This window comes from Centropristis striata, chromosome 21 (assembly GCF_030273125.1).
Source record: "Centropristis striata isolate RG_2023a ecotype Rhode Island chromosome 21, C.striata_1.0, whole genome shotgun sequence".
Taxonomy (NCBI): domain Eukaryota; kingdom Metazoa; phylum Chordata; class Actinopteri; order Perciformes; family Serranidae; genus Centropristis; species Centropristis striata.
Window position 1 is genome coordinate 3554010 of NC_081537.1, and position 10111 is coordinate 3564120.

General features: G+C 36.6%; 1 long non-coding RNA gene across 1 annotated transcript; it reads left to right on the forward strand.

The window, feature by feature from the left end:
• Nucleotides 1-8248: 8248 nt before the first annotated feature.
• On the forward strand, nt 8249-10111 carry LOC131959072 (uncharacterized). The gene is made up of 3 exons (XR_009389378.1): nt 8249-8392; nt 9279-9368; nt 10072-10111. It is a non-coding gene; the product is annotated as an uncharacterized LOC131959072 (long non-coding RNA).

The window sequence follows — 10111 nt, forward strand, 5'->3', positions numbered from 1 at the left end:
ACCAGTTAAACAGGGACACTCTGCTGAGTTCACAGACACCTCATACAAGTCTCTAGGACAAACAGTTCACAAGTTAGTAAAAGGGGCGGGGTAATCAATAACCAGTTAAACAGGGACTCTATGCCGAGTAATCTGACACCTTATACAAGTTTCTAGGACAAACAGTTCATTGGTTATGAAAGGGGGCGTGGCTAATCAAAAAGGGCGGGAATTTATGAAATATTGTTATGTAGAACTGGTCAGTGATGAACCATCATCATGCATGACAAGTTTGAGGCAGATTGGACAATGTATGGTCAAGTTATAAGGTCTCATGTTTTATGAAGAAATGCCATGTCTGTTGAGTTAGAGTGAACTGACAGTTAGGGAGGCTTTGGTAGCTAAGCAACCAGGTGGCCAGGTGGAGTCGACCAATCAGAGCAGAGCAATCAACTGAAATTAACTGCTGTTGGAGACACTTCCGCAGACAGAGGTGGACAGAGTGGAATTTCTGTCCTCGAACAGAAAGCATTTTTGGCAAAACCATAATACCTATCATTGATCCGACTTCACTTTGAGCGTCCTGAGTTCTTCCTGAACGTCTACATACGGGGGTTTTTTAAGAAAAATTAAAAAATAGCTTTGTTAGAGCGATCTAAAAAAACTGTTACATCTACTTTTTTCAGAAATCATCCTGCATTTTGTAGTCGGTAGTCGACCGAAAAATGACACGGAAGAAACGGAAGAATAAACGAAAGAATAAAAATAGTCCCGGTGAATAGTAGTTAGTGTGCTTTTGCAAGCAAGCACACAAAACTAGAAAATGTCCTCTGGGGAAAATCTGAAAGGGCCACAGGGGCTACTGCCGGTGTGTGTACACTATGATGAGATTCTTCAGAGATTTCAAACTATGCCCTTTAACCTCAAAATGTGTGTGTGTGTGTGTGTGTGTGTGTGTGTGTGTGTGTGTCTGTGAGTGAGTGTGTGAAACGTGTATCTGGAGGACTGTGCACGCTTACGTGTGCATTTGTGTGTGTGTGTGTGTGTGTGTGTAGCAAAAATCGCATAAAGTTACCTGTGTGTGTGTGTGTGTGTGTGTGTGTGTGTATGTGTGTGTAATTAAAATCACATAAAGTTACCTGTGTGTGTGTGTGTGTGTGTGTGTGTGTGTGTGTGTGTGTGTGTGTGCGCGCGCGTGTGTGTGTTTTAAGCATGTGTATGCATGTGTGAGGAGTGTGCGCGCTACGCGCATGTGTGTGTATCTGTAACTTTAATCACATCAAAGATCAAAGGCAATCAGATCACAGCAATCAACAGAATTAACTGACACCTGTTCCGGCTTCAGTGACAGCAGCCAGAGGTGGACAGACTGGAATTTCTGGCCTCGAACAGAAAGCATTTTTGGCAAAACCATAATACCTATCATTGATCCGACTTCACTTTGAGCGTCCTGAGTTCTTCCTGAACATCTACATATGTTTGTTTTTTTTAGAAAAATGAAAAAATAGCTTTGTTAGAGTGATCTAAAAAAACATCTCCCTTTTTCAGAAATCTTCCGGCGTTTTTAATATGGGAGCCAATGAGGCTGTTGGTGCATGTTGGTGGATCATCCGTGCGTCCTACGCCCAAACTATAACTCTGACAGTTTTACCAGAGGATTGTGAGGGAGAAGACTAATTTTCCTACGTTTCTATGTATAAATTATTTCTGTAGAGTGGAATTTGTGGCCTGGAGCGCAGTTTTCAAATTTATTTTTTGACAATTTCTTCTCTCCCTCTACACTCTGGCGATGATGTCACACACTCTGACACGAACATTCCGTGCAATACACACCCATTATAATCTCAGAATTTATCCATAAATGATCATGGTCATTGAACAGGGATTGATAAAAAAACTATATGACCTATCGAAACGTGGATTAATACACCGATACACAACACTTGTGTCTACTATTTAAAGTTTAAATGGAGTCTCTAGGTGAAATTATGCCTGAGAAGTAGACGTTTAAAAATCTCCAATTATTGTTCTTTTTCGCTCTTTTTTTTTCGGCCGTCCCATTCACTTCAATGCAAAATTTTGGGCAGTTTTTCGCGACTTAAGTACAAGCACTGGTCCCTACAGCTACTGCTGTATGGGACCAGTGCTGTATGGGACCAGTGCTGGTCCCTACAGCTACTGCTGTATGGGACCAGTGCTCGGTGCGATTGCCCCGTGGCCCTAATTATGTCTATCTGTGCAATTACAGATGTCTCTTTCCGAATGTAATGTAATGCAATTATATCTTTCTGGGCCCCATGAATTCATGTGACAGACCTGGAAATAGTAATTCCACCATTCAACAAATCCTCCTCTCTACACTCACTGAGCTGTGTAACTTTGTAATGTTTCTCTGTAACGTTATAAATGTTTAAAAAGAAAAGTCTGGTGTTTTTATCTTTGTTCATGATTTCCCTTCATGCAAAAGGAATCTCACTTATTTTACAAGAATATCCAAACACAAATGAGGAAGATATTCTTATGCTAAAATCATACTAAGATATTGTTTGCCCTTAGTGTTATATCAGGCTGTTAGTTGTTCTCCAGTCAAAATAGCAACCTGATATAACCTCAGTTTTGAACCACAGTTAAAATGTGTTTATCTTTCTGCTCTCTCAGAGGACATTTTCAGGAACTTGACTGAAGAGAGAGACGAGTTAAAGACGGAGCTGGCTGTCTTTGGTAAGTAAAACAAAATACACTGTCAATTTCCATTTATTTTTTCTGTTATTTTTTCTTGTCTGGGTTTCATTTGGTGTAAAATATTGCATTTTATACTATATAATTACTAGATAATAATACTAGATAATATGTGTATTCACCTCAATCCGTTTGTTATCTCCAATCCCATCTCCTAAATATTCCCGCCAAGGATGGGAGCATTTCAACGGTAGTTCCTACTACATTTCCTCATCGACGAAATCCTGGCAGGACAGCAGAAGTGACTGTCAGCAGAGAGACGCAGACCTGCTGATCATCAACAGCAACGAAGAGCAGGTGTGTGTGTGTGTGTGTGTGTGTGTGTGTGTTTATGAATGTGTGTGAAAAGAAGCTGTGAGAAACTGTGACAGTGTGTTTCTCTTTGTAAACAAGGAATTCATAAGACGTTTCCGAATGCGCACCTGGATTGGACTGACTGACCGAGACACAGAGGGAGTGTGGAAATGGGTGGATGGGAGTCCGCTGACCACAAGGTTCACATATTATTTTCTGAACCTGGTCTCACAGGAATCCGTGAAATAGCCACGGATTTGCTTAACTCAAAATCCGTGAAATAGCCACGGAATCAGTCAAATTACCGTGAAACTGACACGGATTTCACTACAATGCAAGTTAATGACATATCATATATCATATCCCGTAGTCATATCCTGTGGCTATTCCATGGATATTTGTTCCTATTGGTTTGTTCCAAGTCACGTGACTTTCAAGGTCCCGGCGGTCAGAACAAAAAACATGGCGGACAGTTCTCTCATTTTTAGTGAAAAAATCTAGCCTGGGTATACCCAGACTGCCTTGCGCGCTCGAATTTAATTTCGAACCTCCAGGCAGTCTGGCAACTAAGCCAGTTTCGTAGCCCTGTTTTAGGGATCCAATCACAGAGCGGGGAGGGACGGTGAGACGATGACGCCTACTACTCGGCACTTGGAAGCTTTCCGGATCCAACATGGCTGCTGCAGACGCGAAACTCTCTATAGCTGCAGATGGTGTTTTAAATAGTTTAGAGCGAAAGTTGAAAGGCGAAAGGTCTCTCGGCGGCTCCGCTGAGATCACCGGCGTTATGGTAGCGGGGCTATTAGCGTCGCTAGCGGCTATTAGCGCCACTAGCGGCTAATAGCTATTAGCGGCTAATAGCTATTAGCGTCGCTACCGCGGACAGCGGAGCCGCCGAGAGGCCCGCAGCAGCTTGTTTATTGCCCATAAAATCAGTGGATGTGTGTGGCTGAATGACATGAGGGGGAATAAAGCGTGAAAATAAATAATCTTGCAGAAAGCGAGAACTGGAGAAGCAAAGCAGCAAACAACACTCTCTCACAGACACACACACAACAAACATCCATCTCTGTTGCTCTACTACGTCATCTGGTATAACTGATCTGATTGGCTAAGAGCTACCTACAGACGCTTTGATAGACATTCTAAGCGTCCAATAAACGGCTCTGGAGGATCGTAAACCACACCTCCTCTACGGAGAAATAAACAGCAGGTGTCCAGACCTAATCTCCAATGAGATTTGGTCTGGTGTTAGCCAGGCTAGAAAAAATCAATATTTTGACTTAGTTTCTGCATAAAAATGGATTTTGATCACATTTCTAGCGAGAAATATATGTTTTATTTTCTTAATATTCACTCAGTGAATGAACATTATCACTTTGTATGTTGGAATAGCCACGGGATATGACTGTCATTAACTTGCATTGTAGCCAAATCCGTGTCAGTTTCACGGAAATTTGAGTGTGATTCCTGTGAGACCAGGTTGTATTTTTTTAGCACTCTCTAATAAATCTGCATCACAGCATGAGAAAAGCTTGCTTGAAACACCAAATTCGCATAAAAGTTTTTACGCTCGCCTGAGGTGTTTTTTTTTTCTTTTTTGATAAATAGTGTATGTAATTGGCAGATGGAAATATTTTGTCCGAATAAGTTCTGACGTAGCGAATATTTAACTCACATAACTGATGAGCTGCTTTCTGACATGAAAGAACAATTATAAGTTGACCAATTTAATCCATTTCCTGAAGACTCTCTATTTTCTCTCGTGCGAGGCCAAAGTTATTAAGAAAAATTCATATTCTGTAGAGAAAAGTAATAGCACACCGATCTCGATCAAACCGCATGTTTTGACATATAATTTGTCCTGCAACTCTTCAAGTTGTAGGACTAGTAGCGGGACGAAATTGCGTCCGGAAGAGGAAGAAGAAGAAATCCACAGTATAACAGTAGTGCAGCACTGGTCCCTACAGCTATTGCTGGATGGGACCAGTGCTCGGTGCGATTGACCCGAGGCCCTAATTATTACTTACATATTAAATTACCGTATCAATGTCAACAAACCACTGTGACTATAAGTTATTGTTTTAATTTGTCCATTCACTGCTTTTTTTAAATTAAAAAATAATATTTTTTGTCTTTCTCTGCTAAAAGCGCATTTGTTTCTGGTTTCAGGTTCTGGTTCGATGGAGAACCCAACTCTCACCAAGGCAAAAACGAAGACTGTGCTCTCACAAATTACTACGGTTACAAAAACAGCTGGAATGATTTCGATTGTGACAGTGAAAACTTTTGGATGTGTGAGAAGAAAATGGCGCATTGACTCCATAACACCTGAACCTGAGATAGCAGGTCAACAGCCGATGACACATAGAAGTCAACCTATTAATTAAAATGATAGAAGGTGGAAGTCTAGAAGCATTTAATTGAGTTGTTGCATCAATTCTTGTGTTGATACTTTTGTTTGGACAGATTTGGTGCCAAATGTGACGACTCGAAAATGTATTTAAAAATGGTCAAATGTCAGAATGATACTGTTATTTTCAAGTTTTATATATATATATATAAATATATATGCAGTTTCCAGAACAGAAGTGCTCCAGGAGGTACATTTTTAGTTGAAAATAACATATATATATATATATATATATATATATACATATATATATGTATATCTGCTGCCCCCGCGACCCGGCCCCGGATAAGAAAATAAGAAAATGGATATCCATCCATCCATCCATGTTCCCTGTATATATATATATATATATATATATATATATATATATATATACATATATATATATTGTATTTTATTATATTTTATTACCATGCATGCAATCTCTCTTCTGCCAACACCTTAGCAGTTTTGTATACATTAACAGTAAATGAACAGAAGTAAATATATAGTTTTAGATAAATAGTGGACTTTACCGTAATAAATACGGTAGAACTTTTTTAATACTACGGTAAAAAGATATCGACACTGTTGATTTCACGATTAAGATTCCCATTTTATTCCATTTTTTACCGTATAAATAAAAAGTTTTTCCAACAAAAGAAACACGGTTCTGCCATATAATTGACAAGAAAATACTTTTTTTTAAATTAAATGCCGCATAAATTAAAGATTTTACCATTAAATATTACTGTATATTTTTGTTAGAGATATGGTGTTTAGTACATTTAACAGTGAAAAAAGTTTTTTTTTTTTTTTACAAAAGATAAATGCAAAAATTACAGTGATGCTTACATTATATTTTTGTTACAAACACCGTGCCAGTATTTTTCTTGTTTGGAATATTTTGTGTGTGGTTTTGTGTTTTTTTTATGTGTTATTATATGTTTTTTATTATTATTTTTGTTTTTTAATGTGTTTTTGTGATTTTTGTAAAAAAAAAAATATGGGGGGGGGGTGTTTGTAATTTCTTTGTGGGTTTTTATTTGGGGTTTTTTGCAATTTGTGTAAAAAAATATATGTTTTTGGTGTGTTTTGAGTGTTTTTTGTATTATTTTGGGTGTGTTTTTGGTGTGTTCTCTTTTTTATGTTTTTTGTAATAAAAAAATTGTGTGTGGTTTTTAAAAAATGTTTTTTGTGTGTTCAAAATGTTGATCCAGTAAGTCAAAATGAAAAAAATAACAGTCAGGTCATATAGGTGAGGTCATGGTAAAGATTTTTACGTGGTTTATATACAGGCAGAATGAAAAGGAGTCAAAAACCGACAAAATAGCCCCAAACTCCAAAGTTTAATACTGATACTTATTAATCTTTACTCAAAGCTAGGCTAAGAAAATGACTTTCATCAGTTTTTAAAACATCAGTACGTCTCAGCAAAGCAGAAAGGTTTGTCTGTGCTGTGATTTCTGTCTGTCACCACTAGATGTCAGGATTGAAACATAAACTTTCTGCTTCATTCATCTCTTCCCTTGCCATCTTATTTTCTCTCTCATCGTCTCCTTCTTTAGTCTCCCTTTTTATCTTCTTCCTTTTCTTCACTTCCTCTCTTTTCACATCCTATCATGTCTTTTCTGTTCTATTGTCTCTTCTCAGATCTTTACCCTTCCTTCCTGGTACCCTAAATGTTAGTGGAAGTGACCTTTCAACTCAATTAGCTATTTTTCCACTCCATGCCTTCACCAAAATAGGTTTTACATTTACCAACGTTTGAAATGAACTGTAGTGTAAACAACAACCAACATATTTACATGAATAAAAATAAGTTTGTACATGAAATTCCCAGTGCAGCCAAACAAATTTACTGACTTGAAGCTGACTCAATGAAGGACCCAAAAACATCTCTCCTCCTTTATTACCCTCAACATACTGCTGGGAAATTTCTTACCGGACCAAAAACAGACACAAAATTACAAAAAAAAAAAAAGACAAATTGACAGAAAAAAACTAAATTACTTTAAAAACACACAGAATGACAAAAAAATACACAAAATGACAAAAAATACACAGAATTACCAAAAAAGACACAAATTTATTTTAAAAAAGACAAAGTGACCCAAAAAAAGAAACAAAATGACCAAAAAAAGACACAGAATTATTTTTTAAAAAGATGCACAATTATTAAAAAAAGACGCACAATTATTCAAAAAAGACACAAAATTATTTTAAAAAGACACAAAATGACCAAAAAAAGACACAGAATTATTTTTTAAAAAGACGCACAATTATTAAAAAAAGACACAAAATTATATTAAAAAGACACAAAATTACCAAAAAAAGACACAAAATTACCAAAAAAAGACACAAAATTACAAAAAAATATCGTCACGAGGGCCGCAATTGGCCCGCGGGCCGCGAGTTTGAGACCCATGGTCTACATATTGTTGTGTTTTACTCTTTTACATTGTATTTGTTTGTCTTGTTTTTGCTTTTTCATGTCACCTTTTTAAAAAAGCATTTTGTACTCAAAAGTGCAGTGTAAATAAATAAATGTTTGATATTGTTGACTTACCCTCATATTCATCAGTTTTTACTAACCTTTACTAACCCACCAAAATAATTAATCTCAGTTATTGCGGATCTTAACTGACAAATAAAACCAGAACACCTTTTATGGAGAGAGAATAAATACATATGGGTTTAAAAGGATATGACGGATTTTTACACGAGTGACTCAACCTGCAACTTCTCCAATTGAGGCCTGATGCAGAGAAAAAACAAAATGTTCATTACAGTGCAGAACACACTCTGAAAGTGTGAGGAGGAAGACGCACCAACACAGCAAATCTAACACCTTAAGAGTGTTCTGAAAAAATTGAATGGTAGAAGAATATTGATGTGTTTGTGCCACTTGAAGCCGCTTCATGGAAATGTCGGAGGAAATCACTTATGAAAACGATGGAACTTTCAGCAACCAACAAAGACGTACAGGTAAGAAAATCTTTTATTTTTTATAAATTCCATCAAAGCGTCTTGTTTTAACCCTGTGGAGACTCCAAAAGCTCCAAATAATCCAGACTTGTTGCCTCCATCCAGACTAGAAAACAAAGCAGCGTGGAGCCCTACTGTAAATTTACCTCTAAAGTTCTGGCTGTAAACTCCATGAGGCCAGTTTCAGTTTGATGATGATATACCAAGTAAACCTGGAGACAAGCTCAAATAGATTTAGTATAAAATGATAGAACTGGATGGAACCCTCTTATATGTTAGATTTGACACCTTTGGTCACATTTGCAACATTTACAATTCTTTATTGAGCATGATAGTGTTTTGAAAGTTTAAAAAAAAGATTCAAAGTCACATTTTATGTTGGACTAAAGAACTACAAAAGACACAAAATGACTAAAAAAAAGACACTAAAAGACACAAAATGAATAAAAAGACACAAAATGACTTAAAAAAGACAAAATGACTAAAAAAAGATACAAAAAGACACAATTCCCCAAAATAAATAAACGAAAGAAACAAAACACCACTGCCAAGGCTAAAAAAAAAACCTACATGTATTCTGTTGTTGTCAATGTTTTCACATTTGCCTTAAATTGCACTAACTTGTATCCAGATTCACACTAAAATATACAATAAACTTTTGGAATTAGTTTTAGTTATTTATGTGTGTAAATAAAATAAAAAATCATTTTTTTAAAATGACTCCAACAAATGACAGATGTTTTACATATATTGAATCAGAAGATGAAAATACTTTTGATAGTTTTTTTTTTTGCTCCACATAACAATCATCAGGCCTTTGCTGCCTAAAAATGATAATATTGCTGGGTTGTTTTTTTTAATGTTTCTGTCTGATTTCTGCACACAGGGGGAAATCTGTTCTGGCTTGTTGTCCTGAGCTTTGGACTCTTGTGTGTCCTTCAAGCTTCTCTCAACATTTCACTGCGCTTCACTCTCTGTGAGTTAAATTGTGTCGCCACATTTCACACTTACAATCTGATTATTATTATTAGGGCCACGGGGCAATTGCACCGAGCAATGGCCCCTTGTGGTTTGAATTGAAAAACTCAAAAGCAGAGTCTCTTTTCCAGAAATCATGACTTGGTAAATTAATTACCAAATCAAAATACTGGAGCACCAAATTCCTTTCTGAGAACAGTCTGTACCAAGTCTGGGTTCAAGTGGGATCACTCTACTGAGACTGTCATAATATTATGTATTATGTATTGTATTATTACATACAGTAACATATTATTGTGCAAATATTGTTTGGTTGTGCCAGAGAAGTAGTGGTTTGTCATCAGCCTCATAACGAGACAAGTTTAGGGAAGTTGTGTAACGGAAGGAAGTTCAGCTTTAAATGTAGAAATAAAACATCATGTTGAGAACTGCTGAGAACATCATTATCAAATTAAAAGAAAGCATTGCCTTAAAAGATTTTTTTTTATCCAAGTTAAAAGCATGTTTCTTTTTAAACATTATAAACATGTCTGTAATCTGGTGTTTTTTTTTTATCTTTGTTCATGACTTCCCTTTATATTAAAGGAATCTCACTTTTTTTACAAGAATATCCAAACACTAATGAGGGAGATACTCTTTTGAATAGATTTTGTTTGCGTTAAAATGTGTTTATCTTTCTGCTCTCTCTGATCGCTCTGAAGATAAGACAGGAGAGGACATTTTGAAGAACGTGACTGAAGA